Here is a 23,007-nt window from a genome sequence, read left to right as displayed (position 1 = left end):
ATAGTATTTCGTACTACACCTCGCACACATCAAGTATTTTTGGCGCCGCTGCCGGGGACGCCATAGAACGCTATAATAAAAAAATTTAGTTTTAATCTATTTTTGTAAAAATATATTTATAAAAGTTTTAAAAAGAAACAAAAATATAAAAACATAAAAAAAGAAAAATATTTATCTATATTTTTAAGATTTTAAATTAAAAAGTTTTTTTTAGTCACAAAAACTAATAAGTTTTTTTTATATAAGTTTTAGTTATATTATATTTTCTATAAAATAAGAAAATCAAAGTAAAAAGTAAAAAAAAAAAAAAGAAACAAACTGAACCTGCATTTTTTTGACCTGCATAGTAATCTGAATCTGCATTCATGCGATCGCATGGCTGCACCTTTTTAAACTCATGCGACCGCATGGTCGTGTCTGACAGGTTCTGAACCTCAGCTGGTACGGATTAGGGTTTGTTTTAATTATTATTATTATTAATTAATTAGATTAGGGTTTTATTTAAATATTAATTAGTTTAAGTTTTGTTTAATTTAAGTGTTAATTAGTTTTATTAATATATAAATTAATACTTTTATAAAATAATAATATAAAAATAATATTTTTATAAAAATAAGTAATTTTATCATTTTTTTTGTCTCTTTTTTTAAATTGTATATTTTGATCTTTTAATTTGTAATTTGTACATTTTTCGTTCGTAATTAGTTTTTAAACTTAGTTTTTGCCATAGTTATTTTTATTTCTAGATTTTTAGGTTTTGCCGTAGAATCCCTTAAGTGCTTTTTCTTTAGATTAAGATTTAGACGCTTTAGAATTTTACGACGTCACTTATCGCTTTAATATTTAATAGATTTTAGTGCCGATTTAAGTTATTGCCGTTTTGGATATAGAATTCCTTTAAGCTTTAATACCATTAGACGCAACTTTTAATATTTAGTTTTTAGACTTTTAAGTTTCGACGCTTTACTTTCTTATTATTATTTTTTGACCTTTTATTTTTCTACGTTTTTCGACGCACTCTTTTTCTTTCTTATTTCTCGACGCTTTAGTTTCTAGGACATAGAATTTTCTTTATTTTCTTTAAATTTCGACGAAAAATTATTTTAAGCGGTTAAATTGATAGACATCCAAAATATTCTGGTTCGTAGTAATAGTTGGATTTGTTAGTGGCGAGTTGTGGGCTTCCTATTTAAAGGGTCCTGGTTACCTGCTGCATCTATTGGCTATTCGAAACGTGGGCAAAATCAGAAAAGTCTATTAATTTGATAACTTATATAATTTTTTATTTTTATTTTATAACTAATAGGATATTCAGTGAATGCATTGAGCAAAACGTTCACCACCTTTCATACGTTCACCTCCTGTAACTCGATCAAGGCATGTAGCCAATATCACCGCCGTTGATTTTTCTTTAGAATCGTCATCAAGTCGACTAAGTACTCCAATTCAAATTTCCGATAATACATTTTTTGAACCCGACCTCATAATTGAGAACCCGGAGGATATTCAAGGACAATTCAGAGATCCTGAACCACTAATCATTCCTCCTGAACCACAAATCATACATCCAGAGATTGTCGAGGAAGAAACCATTAAATCAGAATCCTCTAGTGATTCAGATTCAACAAATTCAATCATAGAAAATCCAGAACCTCTAAGTGTGGAAGATCGAATGAGAGCTACACGCACTGGCCAAGGTCATGCAAGTACTCAACCAGACATTAATGCGCCAGACTACGAAATCAAAGGACAAATTCTACACATGGTAACTAATCAATGCCAATTTAGTGGTACGCCGAAGAAAGATCCAAACGAACATCTTCGTACCTTTAATAGGATCTGTACTCTATTCAAAATCAGAGAAGTTGAGGATGAACAGATCTATCTCATGTTATTTCCCTGGACTTTAAAGGGAGAAGCCAAAGATTGGTTAGAATCGTTACCTGAAGGGGCGATTGATACATGGGATGTTTTAGTTGAAAAATTTCTTAAAAGATTCTTTCCGGCATCTAAAGCCGTGAGACTTCAAGGAGAAATTGTTACATTCACGCAGAAGCCAAATGAAACTTTATATGAAGCGTGGACAAGATTTGGAAAGTTGTTGAGAGGATGTCCTCAACATGGTTTAGACACTTATCAAATAGTACAAATATTCTACCAAGGATGCGACATTACTACACGAAAAGACATCGACATAGCAGCTGGTGGTTCCATTATGAAGAAAACCGCAACTGAAGCTTACAAAATTATTGATAACACAGCCTTCCACTCACATGAGTGGCATCAAGAAAAAGACATCGTTAGATCATCTAAAGAAGCTAGAGCCGATTCTAGCCATGACTTTGATTCCATTTCCACAAAGTTAGATGCTTTCGAGAGATGAATGAAAAAGATAACTAAAGATATTCACGTAATACGAATTAGTTGTGAGCAGTGTGGAGGACCACATTTGACAAAAGATTGTCTCAGTATTGAATAAATAATGAAACAAAGAGAGAATGTTTCATACATAAACCGAAGGCCTAGAAATAATTATCAGAATAATTATCAACCGCCAAAACCAAACTACAATCAAAATCAGAATTATAACCGAAATGTACCATACAACAACCAACAAGGTCCTAGCAATCAACAAGTATCTAATAATACTTACATCCAGCAAAGATCTATTTTTCCAAATAAACCACCACAAACCGATGATTAAAAGCCAAATTTAGAAGATATGATGTCGAAGCTAGTTGAATCTCAAACACAGTTTTTCACATCTTAGAAACAAACTAATGAACAAAATGCTCAAGCATTTAGAAATCAACAAGCTTCTATTCAAAATCTGGAACAAGAAGTAAGTAACCTAGCAAGGTTAATAGGTGAAAGAAAACCGGAGAGTCTACCTAGCGATACAAATGCTAACCCCCGAAATGAAACAGCGAAAGCCATTTCCACAAGAAGTGGTATTACACTTAAACCACCTGAAATACCTGTAATTTCTGATGACTCTATTCCTACTCCACAAGCACCACAGCCTGATCAAGAAAAGGAAAAAGAACCAGTAGTTGAAAAGGTTAATGAAGATAACACAGTTAAGGCAAAGCCTTATGTTAAACCATACCAACCACCACTTCCTTACCCGAGTAAAATGAGAAAAGAAAGACTTGAAACCGAGCAATCCAAATTCTTGGATATGTTTAAACAAATAAATGTCAACCTTCCTTTTATTGATGTGATATCAGGAATGCCAAGATATGCTAAATTCCTGAAAGATCTAATCACAAATAGAAAGAAAATGGAAGAACTCTCGGCTGTTACAATGAATGCTAATTGTTCTGCAGTGTTGTTGAATAAGCTACCAGAAAAACTCTCAGATCCAGGAAGTTTCACAATTCCATGTTTTCTGTGTAGTCTTAGTTCAATAGAAGCATTGGCAGACTTAGGTGCTAGTATAAATTTAATGCCATACTCATTATACGCTAAACTGGACCTTGGAGAATTGAAACCAACAAGAATAAGCATACAACTAGCAGATCGATCAATAAAATATCCTAGAGGGATAATGGAGAACATGCTAGTTAAAGTTGGTACTTTAGTATTTCCAGTAGACTTTGTTATTCTGGACATGGAAGAAGATTCTCGAGTTCCTCTTATATTAAGAAGACCATTCTTAAACACGGCTAAAGCAATAATAGACGTGTTTGGTTAGAAACTGAACCTAAGTATAGAGGACGAGAGTGTTACCTTTTCTGTTGATGGAGCCATGCAACAACCCAATCTGCAGATGATACATGTTATTATATTCAAACTATAGATTCACATGCAGAATTGTTAGAAGAATTTTCAGAATTACAAGGAACGGGAGAATGTTCTTTAGGAGAAGGAACTGAACCAATTGATGAAGTTGAAATATTAGCCACACTCATGGCTAATGATTACGAACCAACAACAGAAGAACTTCAAATGCTAAAAGAGGAAGACATATATCGATACAAATCATCGATAGAAGAACCACCGATATTAGAGTTAAAGCCACTTCCAACCCATTTGGAATACGCTTATTTACATGGTAAATCTGAATTACCTGTAATAATATCATGTTCTCTTACGGAAAATGAAAAATCTCAACTCATTTCTGTGCTAAAAGCTCATAAACCAGCTATTGCATGGAAGATTCATGACATTAAAGGAATAAGTCATTCGTATTGCACACATAAAATCCTTATGGAAGAAGGTCATAAAACATATGTGCAACACCAACGAAGACTAAATCTTAATATTCAAGATGTTGTTAAGAAAGAAATTATTAAACTGCTCGATGCAGGTTTAATTTATCCAATCTCTGATAGTCCATGGGTAAGCCCAGTTCAATGTGTACCTAAGAAGGGTGGCATGACTGTCATCACAAATGAAAAATATGAGCTTATTCCTATTAGGACTGTAACAGGATGGCGTGTTTGTATTGATTATAGAAAATTAAATGACGCCACCAGAAAAGATCACTTTCCCTTACCTTTCATTGATCAAATGTTGGAAAGGTTAGCTGGGAACAGTTACTATTATTTTCTTGACGGTTTCTCCGGATACTTTCAAATTCCAATCGCACCCGAGGACCAAGAGAAAACCACATTCACGTGCCCTTATGGTACTTTTGCTTACAAACGCATGCCATTTGGACTTTGCAACGCCCCTGCAACCTTTCAAAGGTGCATGATGGCATTTTTTCACGACATGATAGAAGAATGCATGGAAGTTTTCATGGATGAATTTTCAGTCTTCGGTGATACTTTTGAAACATGTCTAGTTAATCTTGAACGAATGCTTATTAGATGCGAGTAATCAAGTCTAGTTCTTAATTGGGAGAAATGCCATTTCATGGTTAAAGAAGACATCGTTCTTGGTCATAAAATTTCAAAAGAAGGAATTGAAGTGGATAGAGCTAAAGTAGATGTAATTGTTAAACTTCCACATCCCACCAATGTTAGAGGAGTTAGGAGTTTTCTAGGGCATGCCGGTTTTTACCGACGTTTCATAAAATATTTTTCTAAAATTGCCACTCCTATGAATAAACTCCTAGAAAAAGATGCTCTATTCATCTTTTCGGATGAATGCATCAAATCTTTTAATATTCTTAAAGAAAAACTCACTAATGCGCCGATCATGATAACTCCAAATTGGAATCTGCCATTTGAACTCATGTGTGATGCAAGTGATTTTGCAATGGGAGCCGTTGTAGGACAAAGGATTGAAAAACGATTTCAACATATCTATTACGCTAGTAAGACGTTACAAAGAGCACAAACGAATCACACAACTACTGAAAAAGAACTCCTTGCTATTATCTTTGCTTTTGACAAATTTCGTTCATATCTCGTTCTAGCTAAAACGGTGGTCTATACTTATCATTCTGCTCTCAGATACCTATTTTCAAAACAAGATGCCAAACCATGATTAATCCATTGGATCTTACTCTTACAAGAATTCGATATTGAAATTAGAGACAAAAAGGGAACAGAAAATCTCGCCGCTGATCATCTTTCTCGCCTTGAAAATCCTGAATTAGAAGTTCTAAATGAATCGGCTATACAAGATAACTTTCCTGATGAATATCTATTGAAAATAGATTATAATAAAATTCCATGATTTGCAGACTATGCAAACTACTTAGTATGTGAATTCCTTGAAAAAGGGTTGTCGTACCAAAAACGAAAAAAATTCTTTAGTGATATAAAACACTATTTTTGAGAAGATCCACATTTGTTTAAAAGTTGTCCCGATGGAATAATACGTCAATGCGTATTCGGGGATGAAGCTAGTCAAATCTTAAACCATTGTCACACAGGACCAACATAAGGGCATTATGGGCCTCAACTCACAGCAAGAAAAGTCTACGATGCTGGATTTTATTGGCCTACAATTTTCAAAGACGCACACCTTCTTTGTAAATCCTGTGATGCTTGTCAAAGGGCTGGAAAAATAAGTCAACGTGATGAAATGCCACAAAATGTCATTCAAGTATGTGAAGTATTTGACGTTTGGGGTATTGACTTTATGGGTCCATTTCCAAAATCTCATAATAATCTCTACATTCTCGTTGCCGTTGATTATGTATCTAAATGGGCGAAAGCACAAGCTCTCCCAACTAACGATGCACGAGTTGTAGTCAACTTCTTAAAACGTCTTTTTGCTAGGTTCGGAACACCGAAAGCTTTAATAAGTGATCGGGGTACTCATTTCTGTAATAATCAACTTGAGAAAGTTCTCAAAAGATATGGAGTAACTAATAAAATCTCAACCGCTTATCATCCACAAACAAGTGGACAAGTTGAAAATACCAACCAAGCTTTAAAACGTATTCTAGAGAAAACCGTAGGATCAAATCCGAATGAATGGTCCATGAAATTGGAGGATGCACTCTGGGCTTTTAGAACAGCCTACAAAACTCCAATTGGCACCACACCTTTTAAACTTGTTTACGGAAAGGCATGTCACCTTCCAGTAGAAATTGAGCACAAAGCATTTTGGGCTTTGAAGACATGTAATCTTGATTTACATGAAGCCGGACGTCTACGGTTAAGTCAACTAAACGAATTAGAAGAATTAAGACATGATGCATATGAAAATTCGTTAATTTATAAGGAAAGAACGAAAAAATGGCATGATAAAAGAATCAGAAGTTCAAAAGAATTTAAGGAAGGAGACATAGTTATTCTTTTCAATTCACGATTCAAGCTATTTCCTGAAAAGTTGAAATCAAGATGGTCTGGACCATTCATAGTTAAAAGAGTTTTCCCATATGGAACGATAGAGTTAATAAATTCAAATGGGATTGAATTTAAAGTTAATGGTCACAGAGTTAAACACTATATTCATGGTCCGAGGGAAGTTGACAATGAAGTTAATCACAATTTCGATACCACAGCTAACTAAGTGTGGGGAGATTCAAATATTTTAAAGGATAATATAATGATGTCTAGGGTTAGATTTTCTATTTTCGTGTAGTTCTCGAAAATGGAATCCGAATGGTCTTTCCCTAGCAGACCTTAAATAACTAGTCTTCTCCCTCCATTCTGAATTTTTATTTCTTTTAGGTTTTACAAGATGAAGAATTCCTTTGATCTGACCCATGGTCTACAACTACACGCTATGATTACTAAATGTAATAATAACACTTTCTCGAGTGAACTGGTATCATTCATAAGAGGAAAAATGGACGAAGTGAGGAAAGAACTCAGGAACAATCATAATAAGATACATTTTGGTAAAGGAAAATCAATATCCGCAACAAAAAGAAGAGCACGACACCTTGAAAGATGTCATAAATGTGGAAAATGGTCACACGAACTGAAATATTCGAACAATCAAACACATTCCAATACCGAGTTCGTTACTCTATGCAGAGAAGGACCGTTCATATGTTTAGAAGAAAAGTTATTGAAAAATCGAGGTTACGCCTATGTTGTGACGACCCGAAAATTTCCGACCAAATTTAAACTTAATCTTTATATATTTTCGACATGATAAGCAAAGTCTATTAAATTGAATCTCAAAATTTTTGAACTATTTTCGTACATTCAATTGACCTTCGACTGCTCTCGACGATTCACGAACAATTAATTGTAAATAGATATGTGTGTATGTATATATAAATTATAAATAATAATTTAAAATATAATTTGAAATATTATATGTTGTTGTTATTAAAATTAATTATGTTAAATAAAATAATAAAATAATAATATGATATTATGATAATTATTATTTACAAACGCATCTAAATAAATAAAGTATATTAAAAATAAATATTAAATAATTGTAATACTCGTTTGATGTTTTGATTGATATTAAGCAAGTTAATCTGAACTTATATGATTTTAAAATAAACGGTGATCCGAAAATGAGTTCTATAAATTTTTAGGCTTATCAAAAATGTATTTAGGAACTATTTGATAAATTTCAACATTTTTTTTTTATATTTTACCCAGAAAGGAGAGGGACAATTGATGTAATTTTATTTAATAATTTAATGATCGAATTTTATACCATAATGATCAGAATAAATAAATATAGTTAATTTAAAAATATGGGATTTTTCTGAACACTTTTATCCGCCACTGATTATCAACGGGGTACGAAATAATATCCAAAAGCGTCGGTAGAGTGATTCCAAATTTCAGGGCTGCTAACTATTTCATGATTTTAACATTCTGTTACGCGTCAATTCTTATTAGTATTATTATATAATTATCAATAATTTAAAGTTTATGTTTTTGTTTCTTTGTTTGCCGTAACCCCACCCCAATCCAATTTGTTCACTGATTGTTTCATTTTGAAAGAAGACACATAATATTTACATTATATTTTTTTTTTCCTTCTATCAGCCACTCATCATCCCTTATAGATATATATGTACATATAACATATAGATAGATAGATACACACACACACACAGATTGCTTACTTTGAATCTTACTCAATCAAAACTATTATCCCAAAAATCATTTTGTTGTTTTGGTTTACGACTGCTCTATTTTCGAATAACAACAAACCAACACCTTGGCTATCACTCGCCATCAAACCAATTTAACCACTATCTTCTTCGTTGAAACCACAAACCTTCGTGATCACCACCTTTTTTCTTGGTTTATTTATCGTAGAAAACCACTTCACCTTCTTTCACTCCATCACCACCTATATCACCACAACACCATTGTTGTTGTTAACTACTTTCTGTTTTGGATGATCGATCAAACACTATCAAACAACCACCATTTAATGCCACCCTTACAACTCATCATCGGATATCACCCTAGGTTCATCAAACGAACGAAACCCACCATAACCCATCACATCCGCCATCATTGAAACAACTCTAAATCATACGAACACTTTGCTTGTATTTGTTGTTACTATCGACAAAAATCATCACCATCCTAGAACCACCCTAAACAGCCACTAAACCCACCACAACTACAACCACCCGTTATCATAACCACCTTGCTTCTTATCTATGTTAGCGAACAAAAACCACCATGTTTAAGTACTTCTGTTTCCTTTTCTTTTCTTTTCTTCTTCTTCTCGAAACAAGGCTACAAATTTTTCATGTTATCTGCCCGACAACCTACATCTATTGTTTCTATTTTAATTTAAAACACGTAACGAAAGAAGAAGAATACCACTGTTGCAACAGGATTAATACCACCACCGCTGCTAATTTCCATCACCACCGCCGTTGCTACAGCAGCTGAGCTGCTGTAAACCGCTACCTGCACCCACAATAATTGCTACTGCACATTTCCTTTCCTATTTCTGTTACTACAGTACTGCAGTCCTACTATTGTTTTTGCAAATAGTGACGAAGGTAAAGAATGATGTTGATTGATTGCTACACTACTATCTTTTGCTTTTGGTTGTTGAACAAAGAAAAAAAGAGAAGAGAATCTACATCAAATTGTTATTGTTATTTATATTTGATTGTTATGGAGCCAGACGAATCCAATGTTACAAGCACACCTACTATGTTAATTGTTATTGGATCATTAATGGGCTACTAAAGTTTTGCAACTTGGGCTCCCTTTTATAACTTGGACTTTCGATCCATTTAAAATGGGTTGTGACCCAGAAAAGTCCCCAGGCTATTCGAAATGATATTAACCTGGAAACCGTTTAAATTTTGAAGTAACAAAAATTTTGTTGTTGCTGTTAGTGAACGAAACCCAAAACAAACCACAAGGCCACCCCAAGTACATGCTGCAATGCTTCTGTATTCGTGAATACAGCTGAGATGTTGCTGCCAAATCATTTTGTTTCGATAATGGTGGTAGGTGAAACATGATGATGATAAATAAGGATAATGATGGAGGTTGAAGGTGATAAATAGATGATGATGATGGTTAATGATATTGTAAATGTTGAGGGTATTATGTGACTGTAATGATGCGTGAATGATGATGATGGGTTGATATGATTTTGATTTTGATGATGATACACAAGACACAGAATGATGATGATGGTGAGATGATATTAAAGGATGATGATGAAGTTGTGTTAGATAATAAAACAGTTTCGTAAATAATATATAATTAATTGAGCGGGTTATAACAAAAAGAAACTAGCGGAGCAGTGGTTAGGCATGTGTGCAGTTACCGAGAGGTCGCGGGTTTGAGCCCGGTCTCTGCCATTTTTTTTTAGGAAAACTCTTTAAGGTTCGTGAATCCGAGGCCAACCCTGCATTGTTCAATGTCGTCAAATGTATTTTTACTACAAAATACATTACAGTGAGTTTCATTAATCCCTTTTTAAATGCTTTTGCAATATATATTTTTGGGACTGAGAATACATGCGATGTTTTTATAAATGATTTACAAAATAGACACAAGTACGTGAAACTACATTCTATGGTTGAATTATTGAAATCGAATATGCCCCTTTTTATTAAGTCTGGTAATCTAAGAATTAGGGAACAGACACCCTAATTGACGCGAACTCTAAAGATAGATCTATCGGGCCCAACAAGCCCCATCCAAAGTACCAGATGCTTTAGCACTTCGAAATTTATATCATGTCCGAAGGAGGATCCCGGAATGATGGGGATATTCTTATATGCATATTGTGAATGTCGGTTACCAGGTGTTCAATCCATATGAATGATTTTTGTCTCTATGTATGGGACGTATGTTTATGAGAAATGGAAATATGAAATCTTGTGGTCTATTAAAATTATGAAATGATTATATTTGTTAAACTAATGAACTCACCAACCTTTTGGTTGAGACTTTAAAGCATGTTTATTCTCAAGTACGAAAGAAATCTTCCGCTGTGTAATTGCTCATTTTAAAGATATTATTTGGAATCATTCATGACATATTTCAAAAGACGTTGCATTCGAGTCGTTGAGATCATCAAGATTATTATTAAATCAGTTATAGTTAGATATATTATAAAATGGTATGCATGCCGTCAACTTTCGTTGTAATGTAAGATTATCTTTTCAAAAACGAATGCAATGTTTGTAAAATGTATCATATAGAGGTCAAATACCTCGCGATGTAATCAACTGTTGTGAATCGTTTATAATCGATATGGACTTCGTCCGGATGGATTAGGACGGGTCCTTTCAGTTGGTATCAGAGCGGTGGTCTTAGCGAACCATGTCTGCATTAGTGTGTCTAACTGATAAGTCGTTAGGATGCATTATTGAGTCTGGACTTCGACCGTGTCTGCATATCAAAAGTTTTGCTTATCATTTTGTGTCAAAAATTACCTGCTTATCATTCTTAGAGAATCACTTACTTATCATTCTTAATCTAGACACGTTTTACTGCATTGACTGCATGAATAGAGTATAGACAAAAATTCATATCTTAGCGTATCTGCTACTTCATATCTTAGTGTATCTGTTACTGTAACTTTGCCTGAAAACTTCCGTAGATTCCTCCGTAACTTATGGGATTTTAGCATTATATATGCATATGTAAATTATGTATTGCAGAGTACTAATCTACATCCTATAATCTATTTCTTATCAAAAATCCTTCATCTGATCGTACGAGATGAATCCTGCAACCAGTTCGAGTCCCTCAGATTCCGATAGCTATTCCGATAGTTATTCCGACAGCTATTCAGACATAGATGTTCACCTAAGCTCCGAAAATAGCGTCATCGGCATGAATCAACCAATCAGCCATTATCAATTCATCTGATGAGTTCGTAGTCGACTTAATTAATGGAAACGCGCAGAAGGCAATCCCTTCCACCAACCGAATTCACCTCTTGACAATGAACCTGAAGCGTTTACCGGCGAACCTGTTCGAGTCACCATTTTCAGTCTCATTTCCAGGGTAACTCGACAATATTATATTCTATCCACAATTCTGAACCTTATTCATTCGCTCGTTCCGACCGACAATCATCCTGGAGTAATAAGTCAACGAACTTCGTGCTCAAATAATCAATTCGAAGAATATGGTGCAAAATGTACCAGCTTCAGCAACATCACCGGCACCAACAGTACCATCAATAACAGCACCAATACCATCAACAATCCATGCTTCAATATCATCATCTGTACTTTGAGCCTGATCTTCGTTCTACGTATCGTTCTACCTCATTTATCTTCGTTCGACATGGCGAATATGTAATCTCTAAAGTTTTAGAGATTATTTATTCTAGTTCCAACCGAAAAGCAAAAGAGTTTAATATCATATTAACTCATTAAATCCATGAATACATCTGAAGAAAATATATATGTATATATGTTTTAATAAAGATTGTAATTAAAAATTCTCTTGTACAAACTGTTAATGGTGAAAATATTTTAACGGGTAGGTAATACCCGAGGAATATTCAGATTTCACATTAATAAGTTACACTGTACATTCTTCGAAGCTGATTCAACAGTCGTTTACTAACCTACTTACATCCACCGATATACAAATCCGTTCACCACAGAATAACCGTATTCATCCAATTTCATATTTAGATTTTGACCTATCAGAATCCAACAAGTGGCATAATGAAGAAATAATAGACACAATAAAAATTGATTAGAAATAGACTAATTGACAATATAAAATTTTGTTAAGAAACCACGCTAACAAAATCCTAGCTAACTGTTCCTAGCTAACTGTTAATTCCATATTACATTTTATTTATCGCAATTTAATTATCGCAATTTATTTTATCGCAAATTTTAGTTCTCGCAATTTTATTTAACGTTATTTAATTTCTGTTATTTACTTTACGCACTTTATTTACCGTTATTTAATTTCTGTTATTTATTTTACGCACTTTCAATATCGGGACACGTATTCAAGGTTTTGACATATCATATCGACGCATCTATATATATTATTTGGAACCACCATAGACACTCTATATGCAGTAATGATCGAGTTCTCTATACAGGGTTGAGGTTGATTCTACAATAATATATATATAGTTTGAGTTATGATCGAGTCTGAGACGTATACGGGTCACGACACGTATTAATTAATTCGAATATTATATATTAAACTATACGTAAATTATTGAATTTCTAATTATGGACTATCAACTGTGGACTACCAACATTGGACAATTAAAATGAATTAAAATATTGACTATAACATATGAAACTAAACAATTCTTCAAGTTTGCCACTTGATTTCATCTTAAACCTCATTTATATATTAATGATTACAATCTGCGTTCAAACTCTTCATGATTCTTGAAAACACCTCAATCGAGAGGATGAACCAACCGCACTTCATTTACAGAAGGAAAGATTTATGCATATAGTTATGCACTTGAGAAACTCTCGGCAACTGAGTAAAAGTTTAACATGTAGCCGCGTCAGATCCTTTAGCATTTATTAACAAAAATAACTTGCGATCCCTTTTCAAAGTAGCAAATTTTGTCACAGCTCCAGCAAGTCAACTTTGACTTTTCGTTTGAAACAACCTTACTATAACCTTGATATATATGCGTGTTCTTTTATTGTTATCGGGGAACCTTTCATATTCTACCATATTACCAGCAGACGTACCAGCAACCTCGTTGCTTCTTGGTTTAAATCTCTCCGATAAATTATTATATTTATTCATTGAAACCCTATCATATACTCATCCACATCTTGTAACGAGGACTGCCATACCAATTACCGGGAATCAACAATCAGTACTTTGAAAACTCACAGCATATCTACATCAACAGTTATATATATATGACATTTATCTCTTAGAATTATGATCTCTCATTCTGAAATTCTGAAAAGCACTCAGTCTACAAATCAATACTCTGAATGTTGAAAAAGCTGAATGAAGCAGCAAAAACCGTAGGCAACCGTAAACGACCTTAATCATCAGAAGTTTGATGATAAAGAATAGTATGTTGGAAAAGCTCAGAAAAGTTGGAACTGAAAAACGGATTGAGCTAACCAATAAGGAGACCAAGGACAAATACAAGGACCATACCCTATATTCAAAGAATCCAGGTAATTTTGGATCCCTTGAAATCTTTAGAGAATATCTTGCTCCGAAGTCATGTTAAAATCTTGCGGAAAATTTTTCTCCATCAACTATCGAACTTAGAAATTCCAAAATATCATCATCAATATCTTTGATATTTCTGAGGATATTTTCATAAATATTCTCATCTGAAATTATATACCTCTTCGTGCTTCCTGTGTATCATTATATTGGAAACATTCAATAGAAAATTTCGTACCGAAAAGCAGATTATGCAAAACTATGAAGAAAGCCGTGGACAAATCACAAAGAATAAGTTTGACTTCAAAGAATCCAAATGATTCAATGTCTGCTAAAGTCTTTAGTGAATATCTTGCTCCTTACTCTAAACCCTTGCAGACAATACTTTCTATCATCCTCTGATCTTAGATATTCCGAGATATTATCGTATCTTTCATTATAAATATCCTCCATATTTCTGGAGATATTTTTATAACTATTCTTATCTGAAATCATTAATCTCTTCGTGCTATCAGTATTACATCATATAGAAACGGTTAGTTTCTATATTCTGTAAACGTTCGAGCTTAAAATATGAATGTTATTGAAGTAATGTTGGGAATTGATGCATGAGTTAGTATAATATAATGACACTTGATCAACGTGATTATATTATAGTAAGTCATGCTGAGTTTCTAATGGGACGTGATGATTCACAGATCATAACGTCATCATGTGCCATGTTACATAACTCTGTCATTCTGCTTAACTTTTGAACATATCAGGAAAGTATATTCTTAATAGTTCTATTCTCAGTGAATCTGGTAATTTGACAAATCAAATCGTGCTATTACGTTCCTTTTTATTTAGAACATTAATAATGTTCATTCTGAAACTTATATCTGCGAATTCTGGACCATTACAAGAGATGCCAAATCGCCAGAAGAAGAAACGAAGGGACAAAGCTCTGAAATAGAAATTGGAGTAAAAATCGCAGTAAATAGGAGGGAGTATTAACTGTGGATGACAATGATTATAGGAAACAGAAAGGGGGACATTGAAATATAAGGAGATATATAAAGCCCGATAACAACGCATAAATTACAAACCGTGTATATCAATGTTTATCGCAACATAAAGACACGGGAGAATTAAAAGCACTATAACCCCAAGAGCAAAGTAGAAGTAAGCAGATTCCTCGGGTGGAAGTTGGAAAAGGAGAATGATTGTTACGATAGTAAGGATAAGGACAAAGATTAGAACTAGACTAAGCATTTTCACAATCTTTTGGATGTATGAACTAAGAAAGAAAGTATAGGAATGGTGAGAATAATGGAATGGAAGAGCTTAATTTATAATGGAAATATCAGACAGAGTAATTAAGGCAGATCACCGTATTTAATTATAGAGATCTTAATTTCCTTACTCGCCGAAGAATCAAATCTTTTAGATTTCGAAGATTTTCTTTAAATCCCTTGAATTCCGGAATTCAACCCTGACTACGTCACTAGTTAAGACAAACCTGTATTTATTCATTTCACTCTTTTGTGATAGCTTCATTCGTACTCTTCGAATAATCGAATTATTTTATCCTTATTACTCAATGGTAATAAAACTCTATTTATCAACTCATATTCGTCATGAAAACATACTTATTGTCAACCATGACAATCTCTATCAAATTTCGGGGACGAAATTTCTTTAACGGGTAGGTACTGTGACGACCCGAAAATTTCCGACCAAATTTAAACTTAATCTTTATATATTTTCGACATGATAAGCAAAGTCTATTAAATTGAATCTCAAAATTTTTGAACTATTTTCGTACATTCAATTGACCTTCGACTGCTCTCGACGATTCACGAACAATTAATTGTAAATAGATATGTGTGTATGTATATATAAATTATAAATAATAATTTAAAATATAATTTGAAATATTATATGTTGTTGTTATTAAAATTAATGATGTTAAATAAAATAATAATATGATATTATGATAATTATTATTTACAAATGCATCTAAATAAATAAAGTATATTAAAAATAAATATTAAATAATTGTAATACTCGTTTGATGTTTCGATTGATATTAAGCAAGCTAAATCCGAACTTATATGATTTTAAAATAAACGGTGATCCGAAAATGAGTTCTATAAATTTTTAGGCTTATCAAAAATGTATTTAGGAACTATTTGATAAATTTCAACATTTTTTTTTTATATTTTACCCAGAAAGGATAGGGACAATTGATGTAATTTTTATTTAATAATTTAATGATCGAATTTTATACCATAATGATCAGAATAAATAAATATAGTTAATTTAAAAATATGGGATTTTTTTGAACACTTTTATCCGCCACTGATTATCAACGGGGTACGAAATAATATCCAAAAGCGTCGGTAGAGTGATTCCAAATTTCAAGGCTGCTAACTATTTCATGATTTTAACATTCTGTTATGCGTCAATTCTTATTAGTATTATTATATAATTATTAATAATTTAAAGTTTATGTTTTTGTTTCTTTGTTTGCCGTAACCCCACCCCAATCCAATTTGTTCACTGATTGTTTCATTTTGAAAGAAGACACATAATATTTACATTATATTTTTTCCCCTTCTATCAGCCACTCATCATCCCTTATAGATATATATATGTACATATAACATATAGATAGATAGATACACACATACAGATTGCTTACTTTGAATCTTACTCAATCAAAACTATAAACCCAAAAATCATTTTGTTGTTTTGGTTTACGACTGCTCTATTTTCGAGTAACAACAAACCACCACTTTGGCCATCACTCGCCATCAAACCAATTTAACCACTATCTTCTTCGTTGAAACCACAAACCTTCATGATCACCACCTTCTTTCTTGGTTTATTTATCGTAGAAAACCACTTCACCTTCTTTCACTCCATCACCACCTATATCACCACAACACCATTGTTGTTGTTAACTACTTTCTGTTTTGGATGATCGATCAAACACTATCAAACAACCACCATTTAACGCCACCCTTACAACTCATCGTCGGATATCACCCTAGGTTCATCAAACGAACGAAACCCACCATAACCCATCACAACCGCCATCATTGAAATAACTCTAAATCACACGAACACTTTGCTTGTATTTGTTGTTACTATCGACGAAAATCATCACCATCCTAGAACCACCCTAAACCGCCACTAAACCCACCATAACTACAACCACCCGTTATCATAACCACCTTGCTTCTTATCTATGTTAGCGAACAAAAACCACCATGTTTAAGTACTTCTGTTTCCTTTTCTTTTCTTTTCTTTTCTTCTTCTTCTCGAAACAAGGCTACAAATTTTTCATGTTATCTGCTCGACAACCTACAGCTATTGTTTCTATTTTAATTTAAAACACGTAACAAAAGAAGAAGAATACCACTGTTGCAACAGGATTAATACCACCTCCGCTGCTAATTTCCATCACCACCGGCGTTGCTACAGCAGCTGAGCTGCTGTAAACCGCTACCTGCACCCACAATAATTGCTACTGCGCATTTCCTTTCCTATTTCTGTTACTACAGTGCTGCAGTCCTACTATTGTTTTTTCAAATAGTGACGAAGGTAAAGAATGATGTTGATTGATTGCTACACTACTATCTTTTGCTTTTGGTTGTTGAACAAAGAAAAAAAGAGAAGAGAATCTACATCAAATTGTTATTGTTATTTATATTTGATTGTTATGGAGCCAGACGAATCCAATGTTACAAGCACACCTACTATGTTAATTGTTATTGGATCATTAATGGGCTACTAAAGTTTTGCAACTTGGGCTCCCTTTAATAACTTGGACTTTCGATCCATTTAAAATGGGTTGTGACTCAGAAAAGTCCCCAGGCTATTCGAAATGATATTAACCTGGAAACTGTTTAAATTTTGAAGTAACAAAAATTTTGTTGCTGCTGTTAGTGAACGAAACCCAAAACAAACCACAAGGCCACCCCAAGTACATGCTGCAATGCTTCTGTATTAGTGAATACAGCTGAGATGTTGCTGCCAAATCATTTTGTTTCGATAATGGTGGTAGGTGAAACATGATGATGATAAATAAGGATAATGATGGAGGTTGAAGATGATAAATAGATGATGATGATGGTTAATGATATTGTAAATGTTGAGGGTATTATGTGACTGTAATGATGCGTGAATGATGATGATGGGTTGATATGATTTTGATTTTGATGATGATACACATGACACAGAATGATGATGATGGTGAGATGATATTAAAGGATGATGATGAAGTTGTGTTAGATAATAAAATAGTTTCGTAAATAATATATAATTAATCGAGCGGGTTATAACAAAAAGAAACTAGCGGAGCAGTGGTTAGGCATGTGTGTAGTTACCGAGAGGTCGCGGGTTTGAGCCCGGTCTCTGCCATTTTTTTTTTAGGAAAACTCTTTAAGGTTCGTGAATCCGAGGCCAACCCTGCATTGTTCAATGTCGTCAAATGTATTTTTACTACAAAATACATTACAATGAGTTTCATTAATCCCCTTTTAAATGCTTTTGCAATATATATTTTTGGGACTGAGAATACATGCGATGTTTTTATAAATGATTTACAAAATAGACACAAGTACGTGAAACTACATTCTATGGTTGAATTATCGAAATCGAATATGCCCCTTTTTATTAAGTCTGGTAATCTAAGAATTAGGGAACATACACCCTAATTGACGCGAACTCTAAAGATAGATCTATCGGGCCCAACAAGCCCCATCCAAAGTACCGGATGCTTTAGCACTTCGAAATTTATATCATGTCCGAAGGAGGATCCCGGAATGATGGGGATATTCTTATATGCATATTGTGAATGTCGGTTACCAGGTGTTCAATCCATATGAATGATTTTTGTCTCTATGTATGGGACGTATGTTTATGAGAAATGGAAATATGAAATCTTGTGGTCTATTAAAATTATGAAATGATTATATTTGTTAAACTAATGAACTCACCAACCTTTTGGTTGACACTTTAAAGCATGTTTATTCTCAAGTACGAAAGAAATCTTCCGCTGTGTAATTGCTCATTTTAAAGATATTATTTGGAATCATTCATGACATATTTCAAAAGACGTTGCATTCGAGTCATTGAGATCATCACGATTATTATTAAATCAGTTATAGTTAGATATATTATAAAATGGTATGCATGCCGTCAACTTTCGTTGTAATGAAAGATTATCTTTTCAAAAACGAATGCAATGTTTGTAAAATGTATCATATAGAGGTCAAATACCTCGCGATGTAATCAACTGTTGTGAATCGTTTATAATCGATATGGACTTCGTCCGGATGGATTAGGATGGGTCCTTTCATATGTAGCTATGGAAAACCAAATCGAACGACTCTCCTATGAGTCGACTAAAGCAGGTCTCTGAGAATTTTATCTCACAGGTAAGTATGTACAGTTTTTATTTGTTTTTATTTATTGCTTTTAACCTTTTGATAATAGACGCTGAATCGTTCGCTATAATGTATTAAATTGATATTCAATAAAATTAGGTATGCGAAACCGAAATTATTGATATCATACAAAAATTTAATTCATCACTGCGAAATTTACCGTTTATTCATAAGGTAGAAATATCTTTAATCAATCAATTCAAAATATTTCAGAAATTCATCAGGAGTAAAACTAGGTAATATAACCGAAATTACTTTACCCAAAAGAGGGACGTATATTTTTGTAAATATTTGATTGATTAAAGTGGGATAAAAGACCAAAAAGATTTTTATTTTTATTTTTACCTTATTTTTAAAATTAATTTTAAATGTAAGTTTGGTGTGAATTTTAAATCTAAGTTTGGTGTGAATTTAAAAATAAAAATGTACTTTATTTCATTAAGTTAAAAATATGATTTCTAAAATTCGTCGTGAGTTGAAGACTAAGTCGTTGAACCGAAATTGCTTTACCCGAGGGCGGGACGGGAAATTTTATTATCATTATTTTTAATTTTATTGATCTAAAGTATGCCAAAAATAAAAAAAAAAAAAAAATTACACCCCATGCGATCGCATGGGGTTTGCAAGGGGAACCCATGCGCTCGCATGGGAACCCTGGACAGAGCAGATTCAAAAAAGCAGCGAGCTGCTCTCTGTCTCCTCACAATACACACACAAATACACGAACACACTCTAAAACCCTCTCATATTTCACCATTTTTTCATTAAAATTCATCAAATTTCTTGCTATAATCTGCTCTAATCATGCGTTTGTTCAGAAGTTTTTCAAAGAAGGTAACGATTCCACCTCTAAAACTCTTTAAATTCGAATTTTAGTGTTCTTGAGCAAATTTTTACCTAATTTAATTTTGATAATTTCTAGTGTAATTAGAGTTAAATTATTCATATATTATGCTTGTATAACCTATATTGATGCTATTTAACATGATTAGAAGTTTTAAACTTCAAATTTTTAACAATCTAGGGTTTGTGTTCTTGAGCAATTTGGGGCTTTTTGATATAAACAAGTTATGGCCGATTTTTGTTATGAATTATTACTAAATTAAGTAGTGTAACATGTTTAGGTAGCTAAATGATTCAAGCTTTGATCCTAAACATGATTTTTGAGCATCAAAGTGGACTTTTTAAGTCTAAAATTCATGAACATGATTATTTTGATATAAATGCCATTTGAAACTTGTTCAATTGCTAGTAATGGTTATTTTAACATGTTATTTGAGTTGAATGCTTATGAACTTTGTATACCTTTTCATATATGCTTATTTGAAAAATTGTAGAATTGATAAAAATATGAAAATGAGTATAAGTTTAATATGGATTAAACATGTTATTGTAATTGTTTTAAATTGTTATTTTGATAACACTAATGCATATTTGGATGCACAAATTTTGTGTTTAATGTGTTTTACAGAGAAATACAGATTCGGACGGTGCATCATCGTCTAGACGACTTGAACAAGAACCTGATCAAGAACCGCAACCGGAACCACAACCTGAACAACAACAATATTATGATCAACACGTGCCATACTATGAACCAGAACCACAATTTTTTATTGCCTACATAGTATTTTCCGTTCACCATGTAATAGATACTCGAGAATTCATGAAGAGGAGTTACATCCCAATCTTAGATTTGATAGAAGCTGGAGAGATTACCCAACGTACCAATGTAACAAATTTAAGCTTTGCACCAAAAATGTGGAAGTACCAAGGGTAATAGATTGGGAGCCTTTGGAAAGGGTCAACCTAGCTAACCCAGTTAGGCTATTACTAATCCAAAGGTATGACAACTCTTCTTTTCCTGATTGGGAATGTTTATTTACCACTCGTAGGCCTGTATATAAGGAGTGGTGTGTTGAGCTAATGAGTACTATAGCCTTAAATAAGGATGTAGATAGATTAGATGATAAGACTTTTCTTAGATTTTTACTTGGAGGTAGGATGTACAGGATGTCTATGATAGACATGGCTAGAGATTTACAGATTTACACCCCCGCTGAATTATTATCACCTGATTGTACAGCTTTAATTTATCAAGGTGAGAGTGTAGATAGAGATTTTGAGGCTAACGCCATATGGAGGCGTATGTCAAATTTTAATGTGTTTACGCGGGGTGGAAGACACTCCTATTTAGATATTAATAAAGCAGAGCTCCGTATAATACATAGATTTTTAGCAAACTCGATTACACAAAGAGGTAGAAACAAGGAGAAAATGACCCTAAACGATTTATTCTACCTTAAGTGCATTCGAGACACTAGAGGCTTTGTTAATATCCCCTACTGTGTTGGGTTTTATTTGTCCAAAGTTGTGGAAGGAATACAGGACGGGGAAATAATAGGAGGAGGCATTTTTGTTACTCTCATTGGAGAGTATTTAGGTGTAGATAGGGAACACGGGGGTCCAATGATGGTAGTTGAGGAACAAACCGATACTATAGGTTTGCAGGTATATCAAGGTACAAAGGTACTAAAATGAAGGCACAATATACCAATACCATATCAGGGCAACCATCCACAGGTAGAGAGGGGTTCGGATGAGGAGATGGAGGAAGCAGATGACATTAGGGATGTCATTAGTGATAGTTATACTGATGTCTTCTAGCATGTAGATGAGGTGGAAATGAATAACCATACTAGGCATCATCAGTATGAGCAGTGGAGAGCTGCAGATGAGTATGACCGCTCCAGGCGACCCCAACATGATAGCTAGCAAGTTCATCAACACCAAATTATGAGCCAGCTATCATATCAGGTACCAAATAACTACATCCCGACTCGACCTGCTTACTATCCACCACATCAGCCCGACATGCGACCACCCTTTGACCTGTACGACCCCAATCAAGCCTACCAGGACACCTATCACCAACCGTGGAACCCGAGCGATGATATGAACTGGAATCCCTATCCAAATCAATAGTGTTCCATTGGTGATTTCTTATCTTTTATTATTTTTATCTATTTATGTTAAACATTTAATATTTTGATACTTTTATGTAATGTTTAACATGTTTATTATTTTGTACTAATATTTCATTTTTGTAATTTGAAAGTGGGATATTAAGTCCCATTTCAAAATACCATGCATGTTTATATTTGTATTGTATGTATTTTATCTCATGTACACAACAGGGTAAAACAACGCATTTTCAAAGACTGACATTAAGTTCAGCAAAAGCAACTAATTTTGATGACAAGATGCAAAATATATGTGAAATAACAACTGCAGGAATGAACAAATGATGTGCACCATTTATCATTCAAATAAACAACAATATGTTTGGAAACTTTGGTAAAATTTAATCATTTTTCTACGCTAATCACCCTCAATAATTTAAATTGTTATTGATTTCTTGCAAATGAGGGCATTGCAAGATCTTAAGTGTGGGAAGGGATTAAATTCTTTCGGTTTTAAATTTTTTTTTTAACTTATACACTTGGTTTAATAGCCACCGTTAAACTTTACTAGTAACGCCGTAGTTGTATTAGAATCTAGTGCTCTCTGATAATAAAGAACAGCCCTAGTCTTATATACTGACTACCCACTTC

The 23,007-nt window shown here is 33.5% G+C and overlaps 1 non-coding gene across 1 annotated transcript; it reads right to left on the bottom strand.

The window, feature by feature from the left end:
• Positions 1-2,020: 2,020 nt before the first annotated feature.
• LOC139894997 (small nucleolar RNA R71) lies at positions 2,021-2,127 on the bottom strand. The gene has a single exon (XR_011775469.1). It is a non-coding gene; the product is annotated as a small nucleolar RNA R71 (small nucleolar RNA).
• Positions 2,128-23,007: the final 20,880 nt, after the last annotated feature.

The sequence above is a fragment of the Rutidosis leptorrhynchoides genome, chromosome 2, assembly GCF_046630445.1.
Source record: "Rutidosis leptorrhynchoides isolate AG116_Rl617_1_P2 chromosome 2, CSIRO_AGI_Rlap_v1, whole genome shotgun sequence".
Taxonomy (NCBI): domain Eukaryota; kingdom Viridiplantae; phylum Streptophyta; class Magnoliopsida; order Asterales; family Asteraceae; genus Rutidosis; species Rutidosis leptorrhynchoides.
The sequence above is the reverse complement of the archived record's forward strand: the minus strand, read 5'-3'. Positions and strand labels throughout refer to the sequence as shown.